This window comes from Marmota flaviventris, chromosome 2 (assembly GCF_047511675.1).
Source record: "Marmota flaviventris isolate mMarFla1 chromosome 2, mMarFla1.hap1, whole genome shotgun sequence".
Classification (NCBI taxonomy): Eukaryota; Metazoa; Chordata; class Mammalia; order Rodentia; family Sciuridae; genus Marmota; species Marmota flaviventris.
Window position 1 is genome coordinate 94,944,092 of NC_092499.1, and position 20,928 is coordinate 94,965,019.

Consider the following 20,928-nt stretch of genomic DNA (forward strand, 5'->3'; position numbering starts at 1 on the left):
AAAAATATTAACAGAGTATCAGTGATCCTTGCAATAACCTAAAGCAGCCTCATGTATAACTAGAGCTACCCTAGAAAAGGGAAGAGAAAAAATATTTGATGAGATAATGATGAAAAAGTGTCCAAACATGATGAAAGTAGATCAATGAACCCAAAAGAGACATGGAGAAACCACCATCCATGTATATCATAATCAAATTGACCAATTGTTTTTTTAACAAGCAGAGACAAAAAGACATGTACATAGAAACAAAAATCAAGATGGCCTTAGATTTCTTCCCAGAAACTAAACAATAATAAGAGTCAAAAAAAAAAGTCAATCCACAGTCATGTAACAACTATATTTCAAAAATGACTGGTAAATAAAGTCTATTTAAAATATAGCAAAGGTAAAAGGATTCAACACTAACAGACCTACATGGCAAGAACTGGTAAATAAAGTATTTGAGGCAGAGAGAAAATAATATCAAAAGTAAATGTGCATTTATGCATGGTAACAAAGAGCACCAAATATACTAGTTACATAGATAAATACATTTTCTTAGTATTAAAGAAAATGTTAGTTGACTAAGAAAAAGCTATAAAAGTATTATGGGGTTTACACAATACTAATAAAAATAAATGGCCACACTGGCATAAAAACTGAGAGAGAATAAATGGAAATATATTGTTAGATGTTTCTAATACTACATATTAAGTGATAAAATACCATTAGAAGGTAGGTTATATTATGTTAGAAATGTATACAGTAAACTCTAAAAAAATAAAATAACCAAGCAAAGAGTTATAGTAATAAAAAAAATGAGATAAAATAGGAGTATAAAATTCACAATAAATACAAATAAAATAGGATATTACAGCAAATGAGAAAAATAGTAAACAAATAGCAAGACGATAAACAACATATCTCGATTATCATGTTGCATGTAAGTGATCTAAATATGCTATTCAAAAGACAGAGATTGTCATATTGGTTTGAAAGTTAAAACCCAATTATACAGTGCCTGCAAAGCACATCAGTATAAAAACAAAACTAGGTTTTAAACACTAACCTAAAGAAATTTGGTATAAGCCATATTATACCAAAGAATGTATGTTTAAGTAGAATTAATTCTACTAGGAATAGAAATGTCATTTAATAGTGACATGGGGTCAACTCATCAAGAGGAAATTATTGTTCAATCATTAATGCATCTAATATCAGGGATTCAAAATTATGTAGAGTAAAAACTGAGAAAAGGGATACATGAAATAGATAAATAGATTAATATTTCTCAGATCCCAAGATATGTATCAGAAATTTGATTTCTTTTACCAATATTTCGCAGTATTTGTAAGCTTTATGTGTGGTAACACAAATGCTCATCAACAGTTGAATGGGTAAGAAGAATTTTGTGTATACGCAGCATTATAGAGTACTACTAAGCAATAAAGGGAATGAGCTATAGATAACACAGAGAACCTCTGAATTCAAATAATTATGTGGAATGAAAGAAACCACTTGAAAAAGAGCACATGATTTCATTTATATGAAACTCTGAAAAAATGTGAGATAATCAATAGTGGTAGAAAGCTAATCGATGGGTGCCAGAGGAGAAGGTGGAGGTAAATAAAGAATGATAGAAGGTAGAATTAACAATAGGGTACAAGTAAACTCTTGGGAGTAATGCATCCACTCTCCTGGTTATGGTGATTCTTTCATGGGTGTATATATGGGTCCAAACTGAGCATATTGTATACTTTATCTCCTAGCAGCTGATTTTATGGTAATTAAAACAATAAAATTATTTGTAAATTTAACCTATGTTCTAGATATTAGCAGTATATTAATAACTAGTAGATCATCTGCTCCATATTCCACCCAAAAATTTTTTTGAAGGTTTGTATAGCTATCAATAAATATATGGAACTCCAGTGACCATCAGGGCCAATTCTATGCTAAGGTCTATCTTTTCTAAATTTGTTCCAATTGCAAAGTAACCACATGTTCTCACACATTTATAACTAAACACTCATGAAGTTAAAGGGGTATTTTTGTCCCAAAGAAGTCATAAATTGTAATTATATATTGTATTAGGCAATTGCAGTTTTGAAGAATGGATAGTGTCCCATTCAGAGTGGTTACTTAGGACATTATAATGGCAATGTCACATTCATCACAGTATATAGGAGGCACAATACTTAAATGCAATGGAAAGGCCATTAATGTAGAAAGGTTTTAAAACTGTCATCAGATCCATTAGAGTTGATACTAGTATTTTACATAAAAATTGCCTGATGTGAGGATAAGGTGTCTGAAATCAGATCATTTGAAGAAAATCAAATCATATACTTGATTGCTAGATGACATGGCTGTTAAAAGGACAGACACAAATATGTATGAATAGAGCTTTGATGCGCTAAAGGCAGAAATGTCAAGACAAAAACTTCTTTAAGAAATAGCCCGATTCTCTTAAGACTGGAAATAAAATGAGATCTGCTTTCCAGAAGAGACCTGAGAATAATATTTTTATCTATAATAGAAAAATATTCAACATCTTCATACACTGTCGGTTTAGGCAAGTAACTCCATCAAGTCATCAAAGTGACTTTTGTTCTCCCTCTTAACATAGAAAATGCCACTGGAAACTTGTTTAAAATTTTAGTGTCTCAGTAATGGGCTTCAAAATTGATATTAGTTTTTTTTTCTTTCCATATTCTGACATTCACTATGGTGGGTACTCTGATAAAGAAGCAATATAAACATATTAGCACACAGTGCCCTTCAATTTTTAATAACAGCAATTCTGTCAGGAGGACTTATGTCTAATACAAAATTGTACACATCTGTTCTAGGTCTGGAAAGATTCACCTTTTTGGAGTTCTGGAAAGAATCTTATCGTGGTAGTAATGGTCAGTATTAACTGAATTATTATGAGTTTCGCTGAGGTAAAATTTCTTACACTTAAAAATGATAGACACTTTATAAAGGGGAAACTAAAGGAAGAATATGGATCTATATAATTGATTATCATGATAGGATTTTTTAAAAATTTTAGCATGATTGTTTTCCAGTCTAGATAATCCTTGAGGCACACTATAGCCTATTTGAAATTTCCATCTGTATTTAGCATTACCAACCTAGATGAAGGTAAAAACAACCAAGAGTCCAAAAGTCCTCACTTAACTAGAGTCTGAATGCCAAACACATGAGGTATTAAAATAAAATTGAAAAGTATCTTCCTTAGAAAACCAAGGTAATTAGTTTTAATATGGCTCAAGAGTGATCTCAAGCTGTTCCCTTGACCCTGTATCATTTCCTCAATTGAGAATTGGGGTCCTCCTCCCACTGAGTGTCACACTGCCATCATCTCAATTCCAATGCACACATAGCCTGCATCTCCCTTTCTGTCTCCAACCTGCAGTCATTTATGTCTCATGTGGATTTACATTTAATCACTGGTCTGTATTTTTGCAAGACAGTTTGCATATTAAAGGATTTCTCAGAGGATTTAAGCCACACAGCACATCAAAATGTTCGGCACTTAGGAAAGATGGTTCATAGTGGGTTTTTTTTTTTCTTCTTTACTCCATTTCCAAATATTTTCCATGAAACTGCATTCATTTTTTTAAACAGGAACATTAGAGTAAATTTTTCCATTAGGTAGATTCTAACAGAGTAAATTTATAGATTAATAAAGATTCAAAAGTGGCAAAGTCACTAAACAAAAAGACATTTTAAACAGACCTTATACATCTTCTGTAACATACTGAAGCAGAACAGGAAGAGGAAGAGGGATGGCCTACCATTTGACTAATTGCAGCAGGCTTTCAGTAAGTATCTTCAGTTTAGGTCACTGTTTCTTAATTCATTATTCCACATAAATTAAAGCCCTTTTGCATCACATTTCTCTAACAGAAGAAGGAACTCTGGATCTCAGTTCAGCATTGTTTGCTGCAGACGATTTGTTTTGCTTCTGTGGACATTCTTAGGAACAGCCCCATGAGCAGCTGGTATTAGCATGACATAGTGCACACTAATGAGATTGCAGGATCCTCTTGATGGGTCTAGCCTGCGATAACTTTCCTCTTAATTCTGTTTTGTGGTCTGTAAACCATTTTGAACATATGCTACTTTGGGACTTTAATCAGAGATACTCTATCCAAACCATTTTTAATTTGACATTTAGGTTTGGAAACTGCTGTGGGCCACATTATTAGTAACTTCTTATCTTACTAGGATTGCACAATCCTTAGATTCATGTGGTCACTAATTGCACAGAATAAATTATGACTAATCATTATTTTTATTCTGATATTAAAATTAGATGTAACATTCATTCTATATAAATATTTGGTTCTTAAAAGGAATAGTTTGGTTTTACACTAAATTGTATGTGTGTGTGTGTTTGCATGTTCCAGAATAATGAATAACATATAACTGTATTAGTTAATTTTATTTTAATTCTCATATCTTCTAACACCCATTTTAACCATCATCTCTAACTTGGTAACTGGTTTCAAAACTATGAGTGATGTACATATTAATTAGGAATGAAGATTCCTTTCATTTGTTTCATAAAAATACTTTCTAAAAATGTAATAAAAATACAAATTTCCTGTCTTTTACATTTAGCTCAATTTTCATTAGCTTATAGCAATTTGCAAATGTATTCTTTTACTAGGGCTGAAAATAACTTCTAATTTTAAAAAAAGAAGAAAGAAAACACCTGTTTTGGGTCCAATTATGAATTGCAGAGAACTATCATTCCTAATTACTAAATAGCTACAGAATTCCCATTTAAGTCAAATCAACTATACTTGAAAATAAACCTAGAATTTCAATGCTATAATCATTTATAATTCATTCTGCTTCTGAACACAAAAATAAGGCTCAATTCAAAAGCAAGCCTCGGGTAGGATGTGTGCTTTACAAATCTTGCTGGGTGGTTTTAACATAGATGATATCAAATTTCGAAAAATTTAATGAAAGGCAGGCTTTTTTCAGAAAGTACATTTGGAAAATCAATCTTAACTCATTCTTGATAGCTTCTTCACCTCCTGCCCCAAGAAAAGACACCCTGTGATGATTCTAAGTATTTTTTAATGTTCCTATTTTAAGGCATTTAGAAAATGTCAATATGACGCCACATTTAAGGAATTTTTGGACATAAAATAATAAATTATTTTAATCATAAGAATTGGTATACTTGGATCTCAGTATACTTTAATCTCAAAGATTAAAGAATATAGCAACTACTACTTACAAATTAATAGGATCAATGACCCAAAGAAATCCATTGCTAATTTCTCAGGCAAAATTACTGAGGGTATGACTTTCACAAATCAAATGCAATTAATGTTCTCTTGGGAAAAACAAAAGTCTCACAACATCAATCTTTAATTTGTAGGAATATTCCTGTTTTCTCCTAGATATTACCACTCAGTGCCCCAATGTAGGGAGCACTCTTACTAATTTAGAAGAGGGTATTTCTATCATCAGTGTATGTTATATGTCATTAAACTGTACATATTATAATTTACATATTTCTTCAACAAGACAGTTAACTGTATTGAGAATAACGTGAGACACATATGGATTTCTAAAGGAAGAATGGCCACTTCTGTGTTTAACTCAGTTTTATTAAACCAAGGCTTCTTTTGTGGGTTATTTTAGACATGTTTGTCTACTGCTACTTAAAATGAGGTCATAAGTATTCTTGCTGATTATAGAAAATACTATAAATTCCTCTAAAAATCACCTGACACAGCACATATTCTGACAAAAGCACACATTGCAGGGTTGATTTATGAAGGGATGTGGAAGTATAGTTCAGTTGAGGTGGATGGTGAGGTTGAGCATCCCCTTATGATTCCATGTGTGAGGAATGATTTACAACCAGTTGAGTGCCTATTAAATTAAAATGTGGGTGCATCAAAAATAATAAAAACAAATCTGTGTGATGATTTTTTTTCAATCTTCATATCTCTTGAGGTTCTGTTTGTTTATGTTATGTTTTGCTTTTGCATTTTTCCACATAAGATAGTGTCACTTTTGAGTATACACACACACACACACACACACACACACACACAAATATGGAATCTTATGGTCTGCTGTGAGAATCAGGATAATTCTAGAAACAATAATCCTTATAATAATCCTCTGTATTGTTCTTGATGAGTAGGTTAGGGAGAGAGTAGCCCAGTATACACAACTTATTCCCCAGCCTTCTCTTGAATGATAAAGAAATTGATCAGATGTAGAATTTAGCATTGGCAGCACTACAATTAAGTTTTGTCACTGTCACTAAGTATGCGGTTTTCAGTGAGTCACCAACATGTTTAGATTTTAGTGAAATCTCCCACTTGAATAGGGATAAAATTCACATCAAATTCTTATAACAAGCCAGGTGGGTGGTGAATGCCTGTAATCCCAGCAACCTGAGAGGCTAAGGCAGGAGGATCACAAGTCTGAGATCAGACTCAGAAACTAAACAGAACCCTGTCTCAAAATAAAAAAATAAAAAGGGTGGGGGATGTAGCTCACTGGTAAAGCAACCCTAGATTTAATCCCTAGTACACAAATAAATAAATATACAAAATTCTTATAGAACATAGGGTAAGTTGATGAAAAAATTTATGTAAAGAAATTAAAAGCTGTTACACAATATTCAATAAATGTTACTGTAATAATTACTTCTGAAAGCCATACATTTTGTCAGAATTATTATAATAAAATACAACAGTGAGTTTTTATACAGTAGTGTTTACTATGAACAATCATGAAGTAAGATATTACCCTTAGTCTAGAACATTCCCACATAGAGTCAAGGACTTGTAAGCCTAGAAGAAAATTTTGTGGCATCTAATTTCCTTATTTTATAGGCAAGAAAACTAAAGTCCAGAAAATTGTCCATCCTTAAAATACCTCAGCAGTATAAAAATCCATCAGATATCTCATTTATTTCCCCGGGGCTTAGTTATCTTCTGCTTTACCACATTGAATATTTTCTGGTCAGGTTTCTGAATGGTAAAGAAAATCTCTTCTGAGAGCAGGTAAGTTTCTATGTTAGAAACCACATAGAGCTGTTCAAGAAGTAAAGCAACACATGGGCATAGGACCAGAGAGCAACAAACACTGTTCTCTTCCAAAACTGGAGCACTAGAAAAGTTACCTGCTCTTTTAGTCTGGAAGCATCTACAAAATTTTCTTTAAATTGAAATTCATAAATTCCATTATTGTATATAAAAGTTAAGGGAAACTAATATACATATAAAACAAACTGTGAAATTTTGAGGAGGGATGGGCCTGCAATAAGATTTTATTGGTAATACAGGAAGGCCTCTATCCATCATAGACACAAAGCCAAAATCATGAAGGCTTTTTAAAAAATAAACTCTTTGTTGTTTTTGGAAAGATCTGGTGCTTCTTCATTGGGAAAAACCATGGCTTATTTTATACCAAGGTCTGGTGACCTTGTATTTAGTCCTGATTGAACTCTTTAAGTGGCATAGGGTTTGCTAATTAGAATTCTAACACTGCTAGTCCACTTGAAGCAAAAGGGCCTCACACTTTTTACCATCTTTCTGTCTTTCAAAGCTTGGGTAAAAGAAATATCTATGTACTATAGATAAAAATAGTGATTTTCTAACACTTTATCATATATTCCCCTAAAACAATTTTGAAAAACTACTAAACATTTTAAGTTGATATCTAAAATGTTTGAAGTTTTAACATTAAATAATTTAAAAGACTATATAAAAGTTGGGTTTTATAAAAACATTAGTGTTTAGTATTGATCTTATTGATACATCACTATTTCAAATGTTTTCAATTGACTCTGATTATCATTTGTGATTGATACCCACCACCATCTATTCAAAAAATAATAAGAATGAATAAGTTATTCTTTAGAAATTCAACATTATTTACTCTTTTTTTATCCTATGGATTGAACCCAGGGATGCTTTACCACTTGAGCCATATCTCCAGCCATTTTTATTTTTATTTTGAGACAGTGTTTTACTAAGTTACTTTGGGCAAATTGCTGAGTCTGGTGTCGATAGGGCAAATTACTGAGGCTTGACTCAAACAGGTAATCCTCCTGCCTCAGCCTCTAGAGTCACTGGAATTACAGGGGTGGGCCAACATGCCCAGCTACATATTATTTATTTTTTATCTTGTTCTTGTTTTTCCATTTCACTTTCCCATGTAATCTTACACTTATAAAATATATGTCTTGTGTAAAAATCTGTTCTAGCTTGATTAATAGCAACAAACACACTAATAAAAATAGACATTTCTTTGTCATTTTCTATGGTAATTGATGTTAAGGAAGCAAGATAAAATTTATTATGTCCCTAGTGGCCATAAATTTTGATAAGTAATTTTTAAGGACAAAAGTAAAGTGTTATCAAGAATACATTTCTTTGTAACAGGCCTTGCTCAGTAATAGGAAACTCAACATTTAACACAATTGTTGTGTTCATCACAAGGGAAATTATATTAGTGGCCCTGTCCACAAAGACTTTATCTACTCTGGTCTTTCTGGTTAAACAAAATTCTCACTTATGTAAAGTTTCTTAATTGTGTATGTATTTATTTGCTTCTCTCACAGTATCTAAATATTTTGTGTCATTAAAAAATATGAATTGGATAAAAAATACATTTTTTAATAAAGTTGATGACACTTTTTTGTTTTGATTAGTTTATATCTTCTTTTAAAACAAAACAGGGTTCAGGATAAATTTTATTCTCATCTTTATAGACAGACACATTGACCTAACTTGTTCTCAGAGGTAAGTGCATTGGATGAAAAGAGTTTCATTACAGGTATGAACTCAATTAATTGAACTTCTTTCAAGTTACAAGACAAAAATCACATAATGATCTCTAATTAAAAATATATCTTTAATGATCTAACTACAAAATTAGTTCTTCATTCCATTTTGTTGAAAGAAATAGAACCCATCTGTTGGGCAAGAGAAATCATTTATCAGTCATTACTATCCTTTAACTTCTCCTTTTGATTGGCCCCTCACACACAGGTAATTCACTGTATGTGTGAAATCTATGCCTTTTCTTTGTGCATTGGGATAAAGACAATCATGAAAGAGGAATTTAGTAAAAGAGAATATACAGGAAACATCTAGCGTAATGTATTGGCTACTAGAAAATTGTCAGGCAAATCAATTCTAGGAGACTACAAACACGGCAGTTGAAGATTTGGAAATGGACTTCCTTAAAACTATTCCTTCCAGAGTGCCTGTCTGAAAGTCTTAATGTATCCCCAGGGAAAAGATATTCCAGTATGAAGACCACTGAGGTAAGAAATGAAAGACTAATTTTATCTATGAAAGATTTTTTTATGTTGCTCTTTAGACCTCTATTAAGTTTATGATCAAAAAGCTACTGCTTACCCAGAACCATGCTCACTGAGACATAATATATCCTTTATATTTTGAAAGCTAAAAAAAGAAAAAAAATCATGTACCAATAAATGGGAATAAGATTAGCTCAAGACCATACCTGTAGCCCAATTAAAAAAACAAAACAAAACAATCATTTAAAGATAACTTCAGGACTTCTAGTTTACAACCAAATAGTTAAGTAACTTAAAAGCTGCTACTCCCTACTAATGACAAGTAGAAAGCTAAAGAAACTGAAAAATCAGTCACTATTTTAAATTCATCAGGGAAGTGAAGTCATAGTGCAAAGCCCCCCAAATTGGAGAGATATGTGGTTGGATATATAGAACCCCAATTTACTAGAGCAGAAAGCTTCATGGGACCCAGTACCATGGTGGGAAAAGCTAAGTTGTAATTGCTAAAGTTCTGGAGGCTCAGTAAAGATAATTCTGAGAGTTAGAACTGTAACTATAGTGATGTCAGCAAGATGACCAATTAGGATATCCCAGGCTTCATCATGCCCCACAGAACGTTCAAATATCAACTATCAAACAGACACAAACTTCTGATGAAAATACCACAATTTGGGAATAAGCCTAGGGCACTTGAACTGAAACTTCATTGAAGGGACAGAGAAAAAGTATCACTTTCTTTGCATCTCTCCTCCCTTTCTTCTCATCAGCACAGTACTGTACAGAGATAATTCCCCAAGACCCACAGTTTATACAATGGTAAAAGAACAGGAGGCAGACAACTAGTTTCCCTAGCATTCTGGAGGCTTCCTGGGAAACCCACTCTGTTCTCTGACAGGGAACACTGGAGGAAAGAGCATAGTTAGACTACCCAGAGTCTGGTAGAAACAACAGAAAGAGGCAGAGGTCACAGGAACCAGTATGCAGAGCTTGGTGTTACATCTGTATTCCTGCCAGCTGTGTCACACAATCACACATACCAACAAACCTCAGGGCCCAAAAAATCTCAGAGCCCATTTAAAAAGTTAAGCTGGTTGCCTTCAGAAATATGGTAGAAAGTTTACCTTACTCATGTCCCTAGAAGGCTACTCTTGAACCCAGCCTCAAAGTTCAACCAAATGACCTGGATCAGGCAGGGAAATGACAATCTCTGCCCAATTCACAGAAGGAAAGGGGCTAGGAAGCCCCCTTGACCGTGATCCAGGAAGCCACCTTAACCCAGGAAGTCAAGCAGAAGCTCCACTCAAATATAAAGCCCACCCAGTGACCCCACCCATGCTAGATCTGCTTGACTTAGAAGGTTAAACAGCTACTTACCCAGCAAAATACCCACCCCATGATTCTACCATGACAGGGAAGCAACCCTCAATCTTTCATTTCTATAAAGCACAGTCTATAGTCCTGCCCATCCTGAGAAACAAATCTGCCTAATTGTAGTCTTATATAACTTTAGATTCTGAACAGCAAAACAGCCCAGCCAGGGAATACATATTGCAATTGGTCTGACAAGAAGCCTTTATAGCACACAGTTAGCAGATCCATCTAATATTAAGAGCTCAGTCCGTGAGTTTATCTCCCAAAAGAGCTCAGTCAGAAACCACATTTGATATCAGAGCAAAAGCAGTGTCCTAGCTAACTAGAGAACACATAACAATCTTTACCTAGCTATCCAGGTCATCACCCATTGACCTTTCCAGAATTGCAGGAAAGATTAAATAGTGGTCTGTCCTTACCAAAGAACACCAGTAGTGGTCAGAATAGGAGGCTGTCTCCTCAAATGCGTAAAATATTATGAAAAACCAAAGAGTCACAGTACTCCAAAAGACGCTAACAAAGCTCCTAAAATGGGATCCCCCCAAAATAGAGATGTATGAAATGAGAGCTTGAGAATTTAAAATAATACTCATAAAGAATTCATTGAACTACAAGAATATGTGGCTAGACAGTGTAATTACCTTTGTTAAATAATGCATGAAAGTGAAAAGTTTGACAAAAATTTAAAAACTAAAAAATAAAACCAATAGAGAAACAGAAATCCTATAGATGAATACAGTGAATGAAGTAAAAAAAAAAATCAATAGAAGGCATGCACAGAACATTCACACAAACAGAAGAATCATTGAGCTGGAAGACAAAACATTTGAAATTATCCATTCAGAGAAGAAAAACACAAAAGAATGAAATAAATAGGGAAAAAAAGGATGAAGAAAACTTATGAAAATTATGGGACAACATCAAGAGACTAGTCTTTTGCATAATCTTTTACTTTCAGAAGTAAAAGAAAAAAGGTTAGGGGGGAAAAAAAAACAACTGAGAACTTCCCTAATCAGAGTAAACCTACCAATTTCAGGTATAGAAATCAGAGATCTCCAATCAATCTCATGCTAAAGAAGAGTTGTTAACAAGACCCGTAACAATAAAGATATCAAAAATAAAAAAAAAAAAACAAAGAAAATCCTCCAAACAGCAAAACATAAGAAACTTAGCAAATATATAAAAAGTGTCAATGTGACTACTGGCAAATTTCTCATCAGAAATCCTAAAGGCCAGGAAAGAATTGGATGATATGTTTAAAGTGATAAAGGAGGGGAAAAAACTGCCAACCAATAACATTATACCCAGCAAAATTATCTTTCATAAATAAGGAGAAAAATAAAAATTTTCTTAAACAAAAACTAAGGTAGTTCATCACCACTATGCCTGCCTATAGGAATTGCAAGAGTGGTTTAAGCTCAAACAGTAGGCCACTAATTAATATAAAACTTATAAAAGTGCAAATATCAATACCATAAGTAATACAGAGCCATATTCATATACTCTAGAACTGTAATCATGGAGTATAATGCAGTTTTATTCCTAATATAATCATGGAAAGAAGTCATTAATCACCATTATGGCTAAAGAAAAATTTAAAGGACCAGGCATGGTGGTGCAAAACTGTAATCCCAGCTGCTCTGGAGGCTGAGGCAGGAGAATGGAGAGTTCAAAGCCAATCAACAAAAGGGAGGCCTCAGTGAGACCCTATCTCTAAGCTCTAAATAAAGTAAAAATAGGGCCAGGTATGTTGCTCAGTGGTCAAGTGCCCCTGAGTTCAACCCCAAGTACCCCCAAAAAGAAAATTATAAAGGGGTACATATTACAATAATATAAATTCTAACAACCAAAAATTAATGTTAAGTTGTTATCAGTTTGCAATAAACTAATATAAGATATTTTATGTTAGCCTTGTCATAAACACAAGCAAAAATCTATTGTAGATGCACAAAAGTGGAAAAGAGTCAAAGCATATCACAACAGAAAACCAAAATATCACAAATAAAGTCAGTGAAAGAAGAAAAATAAAGTGTCTACAAAACAACCAGGAAACAAAAGATGGCAGTAGTAAGTTACATATTAATATTTTCCTTAAATTTATATGGATTAAATTATCTAACAAAAATTATCCAACACAGAGTGACCAAAAAGATTTTAAAACATAATGTCCAACAATGTGCTAACTATAAGGGACTCACTTTACTTTTAAGGACATGCATAGAAAGGAAGTAAAGGGGTAGAAAAATGTGTCCCCTTCAAATGGAAACTGAAAGAGAACAAAGGTAGCTAAAATCAGAGAAAATAGACTTTATGTTAAAAACCTTAAAAAGAAAAAGGACATGTAATTACAAAGGGATCAATTCCTCAAGAAGACATAATGATAGTATGCACATATTCACCCAATGTCAGAGCACCTAATTATGTGAAACAAATGTTAAAAGATATGAAAGGAGAGATAAATAGCAAAACAGAACTCATAGGGGGATTCAATACCCTGCTCTCATCAATGGACAGATGAATCATTCAGACATAAAATTAATAAGAAAACACTAGTCTTGAAAGATACTTTACACCTAATGGACCTAACAGACAAATGCATAATCTCCCCTCCAAAGCAAAAGCATCCCATTTTTCTTGAGCACACATGGAACATTCACCAGGGTAGAGTGTATGTGAGACCACAGACAAATCTTAGGAGTTTGAGAAGACTGAAATTATGATAAGTATCTTTCTGACCATAATGTTCAAAACTAGAAGTCAATAATGGGAGGTATTTCAGAAAATTAACTAATACATGGAAATCAAACATATTTCTATGAAGAAAATTTTTTAAAAATTAAAAACAATTTTCTGACAAAGGAAAATGGAGGCGTCTGGCTCCTTCTCTCACAGCCATTGCAGTGCATTGAGCTCCACAGAGATAGCGCTGGGGCAAGTGAGAGCTGAACAGGCACTGGGTGCCTCTGGGCCTCTCTGAGGAAAAACAACTAAACATGGGCAAAGGAAATCCTAAGAAGCTGAGAGGCAAAATGTCACCCTATGAATTCTTTGTGCAAGCTTGCTGGGAGGAGCACAAGAAGAGGCACCCAGATGCTTCAGTCAACTTCTCAGAGCTTTCTAAGAATTGCTCAGAGGTAGAAGAACATGTGTGCTAAAGAGAAGGGAAAATTTGAAGCCATGCCAAAGTCAGGCAAGGCCTGATATGAAAGAGAATGAAAACCCATATCCTTCCTAAAGGGGAAACAAAACAGAAGTTCAATGATCCCACTGCACCCAAAAGGCCTCTGTTGGCCTTCTTCTTCTTCTATTCTGAGTATCACCCCAAAATCAAAGGAGAACAATCTGGCCTATCCATTGGTGATGTTGCAAAGAAACTGGGAGAGATATGGAATCCCTCTACTGCAGATGATAAGCAACCTTATGAAAAGAAAGCTTCTAAGCCAAAGGAAAAATACAAAAAGAATTTTGCTACCTACTGAGCTAAAGGAAAACCTGATGCAGCAAAAATGGGAGTTATCAAGGTTGGAAAAAAAAAAGCAAGAAAAAGAAGAAAGAGGAAGAAATAAAGAGGAGGAGAAGAGGAAGAGGAAGAAGAGGAAGATGACGAAGAAGATGATGCTGAATAAGTTAGTTCTAGCAGAGTTTTTTTTCTTGTCTATAAAGCATTTAATCCACTGTACACAACTCACTCCTTTTAAAGAAAAAAAGATTGAAATGTAATACTGTGTAAAACTTGTTTTTAAACTGTACAGTGTCTTTTTTTGTATAGTTAACACATTACCAGATGTGTCTGTAGATAGCTCTGCCCTGGTGGTATTTTCAGTAGCCATTAACCTTACCAGTATGAGGATTGTACACTGGCATGGAAATTTAAAGAAGGTTCTTGTTGGTGCACAGTACAAATTAGTTACACATGGAGATGCTAGTTCTTCATTTTCAGTTGTCTCTGATGCAGCTTATACTAAATAATTGTTGTTCTGTTGACTAAATACCTCTCTGTAATGGCAAGAAAAAAAGTTGTAGCTGTTTTGTTGACACTCTGAATGCTTCTAAGTAAATACAATGTTTTTATTTTAAAAAAGAAAAAGAAATGGATGTACAACATACCAGAATTTATGAGATGAAGGAAAAGCAGTTTTAAGAAGGAAGCATATAGCAATAAATATCTATGTGAAGAAAAATTAAAGATCTCCAACAAACATCTTAATGTTACACCTCCAGGAAATAGAAAATCAAGAACAACATAAGCTCAAAGTTAGAAGATTGAAAGAAATTATAAATATCAAAGCAAAAATAAAGAGCAGGCAAATTATATGAAAGATAAACAGAACTAAGGGATAAACAAAATCAATAAAACTTAGCAAGATTTAAAAAAAAGAGAAGACTCAAATAAATAAAAGTACAACAAAAGAAAAATTATAACCAATAACAAAAAATAAAAAGAATTATAAAAGGTTATTATGAAAGATTATATGCTAAAAATTGGATAATCTATCAAAATAGATGAATTTTTAAACACATAAAACCAAATCAAGACTAAATCATAAAGAAATAAGAAATCTAAACAGAACAATAGTGAGTTAGGAGACTAAATCAACAAAAGTATTCAGTCAAAATAATCCAAAGACCTGATGGTTTTACTACTGAATTATACCAAACATTTAAAGAATAACTAATACAAATCCTTCACAAATTCTTCAGGGAGATCAAAAGGAAGCAAATGAAAACAAACTTATTTTATGAGGCCAGCATTACCTAGATTCCAAAGCTATACAAAAGCATCGTAAGAAAGGAAAATTACATGCCACTGCTCTTGATGAATATAGATGCAAAAATCCTCAATACAATATTGGCAAGCCAATTTCAACAACACATTGACAGAATCAGCAAACATCATTCTTAATGACAAGAAGCTTAAGTTTTCCTGCTAAGATCAGAAACAAGGGAAGGATGCCCCTCTTGCAATTTTGTATTCAATGTCCTACCTAATATAGTAAGATGAAAATGAAAATAAAAAATAAGTATATTGAGAAGGAATAAATAGCTGTCTTTGTCAATGATATGGCTGTGTACATAGGAAATCTGAAATAACTGACAAAAACGTTTTAGGTACTAATACGTGATTATAGCAAGGTTGCAGTTTAAATGATTAACATACAAAAAGTCAACTGCTTCCTGGCATTGAATAAATGGTATTCTGAAATTGAATACACATTGTTCTTTATATTAGCACTAAAAAATTAGTTCTACATGTAATAAATAAATATGTACAAAATCTAGATGAGGAAACACAAATGGCAGAAGCCATGTTGTCTGTCTTCTACTTTCCACCTATTTTGAAAGAAAAGGGTCAGCCAACTTTGTCACATGGGTATTGATGTAGGAAGAAGCACTCTTTTAACCTTTGCCATTAATCTTCATGGAAGAGATGACATGATTTATTATTTTAAAATTATGTGAACTTGGAGATTCAGATGCCCTGGGTAAAAACTTAAATCATTATTTAAACCTAATCAATGAGTTGTCAAATTCCAGGCTCTCCATTGTGACCCATATTTCTAAAGAAAAAAAAAATGGCTCGATATATCAGATTAAAATTCTGTTCACAATGAGAGTGTTTTAGGTAACTGACTGTGCCATTCTAAATCTAGTCACTAATTTTTTTAGCATATCAACAGGCTTTTTCTTTTTTTTTTCTTTCTTTCTTTTGTATTGGGAATTGAACCTAGGGATGCTTAACCACAGAGCCACATTCCCAGCCCTTTTTATTTTTTTATTTTGAGAGAGGGTCTCTTTAAGTTTTTTAAGGACTCACTAGCTTGCTGAGACTGGCTATGAACTTGTGATCCTCCTGCTTCAGCCTCCCCATTTGTTGGGATTACAGGTGTGTGCCACCATACCTGGCACCAGCCTTCTTAATGTGTACTAATAATAATCTTAATTAGAAACAATAAATACAAACTTATTATGGATCTAGTTTTGCCTCTCACATGGAAAGTAGTTGTTTACAGATTAAGTAAAACCATATTGTTGGAACACAACTTTATGGTGGGAAAGTATTTTGAGTTTAGGTTAATGTAAGAAAATTAAAGTGCTTGAATTTATACATGTTTGTAGAACTTAATAACAGTGTCTTTTATGGACAGACAACTTTGGATGATAAACCAACCATTAGAGATCAGAGTTCAAATAAACAATATAACAAGTCACAGTCCAAGGGTAAATATGATGTTAATGAATGAAGTGGTTTATTGCCTATTTCCAGAGTAATGTCTTGCTTATTTCTTTACTCATCAGACTCTGTGCAGAAAAATGCCTTAAAAACTGGAATAAGTGCTATACAATGTGATCTCAACTCTGCACTAAAAAGAAGTTATGTGAACATGTATACTTGTGAAAATATTAGAAGGTAATACACATATAATATTAGTGACTAAGAATATGGTTGATTTTTTTCTTTATGCTTTTTTATATTTGCAAATGTACTATGCCTGCATATCTTTTAATATCAGTGAATGATATGGATAAATATAAAAAAAATTAAGTGACAAGATTCTGACACAATTTTTTATAGAAGACAAATACATGAAATTGAATGTAGTTTAAGTTCCAACTCTACTCTTTATAACCATATGCACTTACAAAGTATTGCCTTCTTATAATTCCATATTGCAGTTTGGGGAGGATGCCTTGCAAGGAAGGTAGCCATGTGCCCTTTAAGGATCTTCTATAGTGAGTTTCACTCCTGCTGTGGGCTGCATGGATATTGATTACAATAAGATCAAGCATTCCATGCCTAACCTGCTGCCTATCTCTCCACTCTCCCATCTATTGATTTGGATATCCTTTCTCTAGGGCAGGTAAAATATGCAATTATACTAATGAGCAGAAAAGTAATTAACAGGATGAAAAATGCCCAAAGTCCATTTTAGATGAAGCTTTATCCCAAACATTAAATTAGTTAAGAGTAACGAGGTAGGAGATAAGGCCTCTGAACAGTCTAATAACCAACTGGAATGACCCCTTTTAATGAAATAGGAACAAATGCAATTATGACAGCATCATGCCAGGATGCCTTTGCTTATAAAGTTACCTGAGCAAGACAAGTTCTGGGATCACCTTCCAATCCCAGGCATTCTGAGGGATGAGGGTCTTGTCGCTATTCCTTGGTCCCCAATAACAAATGTTACCTAATTAAACAAAAGTGCTGATTTCCAGAAAGAAGACAATGCACAACAGGAGAAAAGTTTAGGTAGTCATGACTTATACAGCAATGTAAATAATCAAGTTCTCAATAGTGTATTTAAGAACATCGTGGGGTTATTAATGATGGTAAGATGTGATGATCATTATTATACAAAGTACATGTATGAAGACATGAATTGGTGTAAATATACTATGTATACAACCATAGACATGAAAAATTGTGCTCTATATGTGTAATAAGAATTGAATGCATTTAGCTGTCATATATAAATAATAAAAAGAACATAGATTTTCTAATCACTTTTCTCAAATCTCCTAATCATTAATTCATTTGTTTATTTATTCAATTTCAAACATAAACTAAGAAATTTTTAGGTGTAGGGTCCAGTTCTAGAGAAGTTTCAGAAAGTATTAAAAAGATCAAAGACACAGAGAATGGCAAGTTTGGGCTTTTAACTCTGGTTCAGTCATAAACAAGTTGCATAAGGCCGACTCAGGTTTCAGGGACCAGAGGTTTATAGGATTTCTAAGATCCTTTCTAAAAACTAAAATTAAGACTACATAACAATTAAAATGATAAGTTCTGAAGCTTAAGTCTTATCAGTGTCATAGAATTCCACCTCTGTAGCTGGGTTTGGTCTTTTGCTTCAGTGTGACTTTAAACAAGCCATTTGACCTCATTGGAACTCTATTTTCTTTTACATAAATTTGGGATAAACTGTGTTCCTTAACTGTTGTGGCAGTTAAATGAGACCATAAATATGAATAAAGTGCTTTGCACAGTGCCTGTCACAGGGCAGGCTCATGTTGAATGGTAGCTGACAGTGCTGTCAGAGAGCAGGCCACGAGCAGGCTTTGTATGTTTTGTACGTACTACAGCAGGACAGAGCTGCTCCCTTTTTTGCTTTCCCTAGAAAAATACATATGGTCTGATTGACACCCAGTAAGAGAGTGCACCTGGCCGTAGGTATTCTTCCCCACCCACCACCCCAGTCAATTGAATTCACTGAACTGGCTTTCACAATGAAAAAAAGCAAATGTTTGGGATGGAACCCTTTCATCAGTGCAGCAGAACACCATCATTGCAAATAAACATTTTGATCAAACATTTCATCACATAGATTGTGTTTGCCCATAAAAGCACTTGGGCACCTACATGTACTGGTTTTTTCCTTCCCAAAATATTTGCTTGGAAGTTTCTCAGCACAGTTGAGGGCTCCATTTTTTTTTTATTATTTCTTTGTGTGTGTGTGTGTGTGTGTGTGTGTGTGTGTGTGTCTTTTTAAAGCATGAGCCATCCAGATTCTATGTCATTATTAATGCTTTTTTATTTGACTATGGCCAATGGTACATGATGACCAATATTTCACATTGAATGAATGAAGTATACCTTTTCATTATGTTCTCTGATTTATTTCCTAACTTGCCAGGGTGAAACTCATGGTCCCAACTCTGCATCTGTTGCTGTCCTCTTAGGTGGTTTTATCATCTTGATTCTCATACTTATTCATTAAAACTATTCTTTTATGTTATGTTTTAGACTCCAGAATTCAAAGAAAAATAAGCTATGGTCACCTCTTCCAAGGTGCTCAAAACCTAGAGGAAGACAGAAATGAAAAAATGGGAGATGATTTCATCATATTATGAAAAATTCTGTCATTAAGATACATCCTACTTATAAGGAAGCACAGAAGATTAAGTTCCCCAACATGCCAGGGAATGACATAAGGTCAGAAGGAATGAGGACAGAAGAAGCAATAATGTAGCCAGGCTTTACAGTGTAAAGTTTTATCAAGATAGTACAAACTGATTAATTGTCAAGAGGGAAGAGCATGTGCAAAAATCTCTGTTTTAGTCAGCTTTTTCACTGCTATGACTACATGACAGGACCAGCACAACTGTAGAGGAGGAAGAGTTTATTTGAGGGCTTGTGCTTTCAGCGGTTAGTCCATAGAAGGCAGGCTTCATTCCTCAGGGCGTGAGGTGAGGCTGGACATCATGGTGGTAGAGGGTGGCAGAGGGTAGTACCTCATATCGTGACCAAAGAGCAGAGAAAGACTTAACTTGCCAGATACAAATGTATACCCAAAAGTCATACCCCAATTCCCATCTCCTCTAGCCACACCCTACCACTTCAGTTACCACTTAGTTAATCCCTAAAGGGAATTAATTCACTGACTGGGTTAAGACTCTCACAACAAAATCATTTCTCCTCTGAACCTTATTGCATTGTCTCACCCATGAGCTTTGTGTGTGTGTGGGGGGGGGGGTCCCTCACATTCAATCCATAACAATCTCCTTGCAAGAAAGAGCAAGGCACATCAGAAGAAGCAGAAAGACTTTGCAAAACGGGAGCATGAGTAGACATAAGACCAGGAATGTGGACTCTTCCTGGATTTTTAAAAGACATGTCTGTCCTTCTGAGGAGTTTTGGCTTTATTCTGTAGGAAGTTCGGTGATTTTGGATGTGTTGGAGAAGGATTTGGGTTTTAGAAAGATATGTCTGGCTATAAGTTCCGTGGGAGTTGAATTGGCAGAGAAAAAGACAGGGCTTAGAAACCACTTATAAAGCTATTAAAGTAGTAAAAGCAAAAGATGATGAGAGTCTGAGACAAGGTAGAGACAATAAGAATGTGGAGGAGTGTATGATTGCAAACGTTACCTAGGACACAGAGTGAAGAGAGATGGGAGGTGAGGAAGTTGAGGTTGATTCCTGGATTTCTACATCTTACTGTGAGACACAGAAATCTGACAAGCACACACAGATTAGACATCTCTTAAAACATGTTATAAGTATACAATGCACTAAGAATTCCTAAGCAAACTGCACTATTAAATGTTTAACCATTTATGAATTTGTTATTAATATTTTATTATTGTGTTCTTAATAGAACATGAGGAAAGAAAGCCTCAAAGCAATTTCCAGAAAATCTACTTGCCATAGTCTATTAATTTCTTGAGAAGAAGTGTGCACATACAGAATTTTATCCCAAACATCATAGGAAGTAAGACTGCAACTTAATCATTTCTTTGCATTGTGGTGGTAT

At 34.0% G+C, this 20,928-nt stretch overlaps 1 pseudogene; it reads left to right on the top strand.

The window, feature by feature from the left end:
• Window positions 1–13,668: 13,668 nt before the first annotated feature.
• LOC114081452 (high mobility group protein B1-like) lies at window positions 13,669–14,301 on the top strand (annotated as a pseudogene).
• Window positions 14,302–20,928: the final 6,627 nt, after the last annotated feature.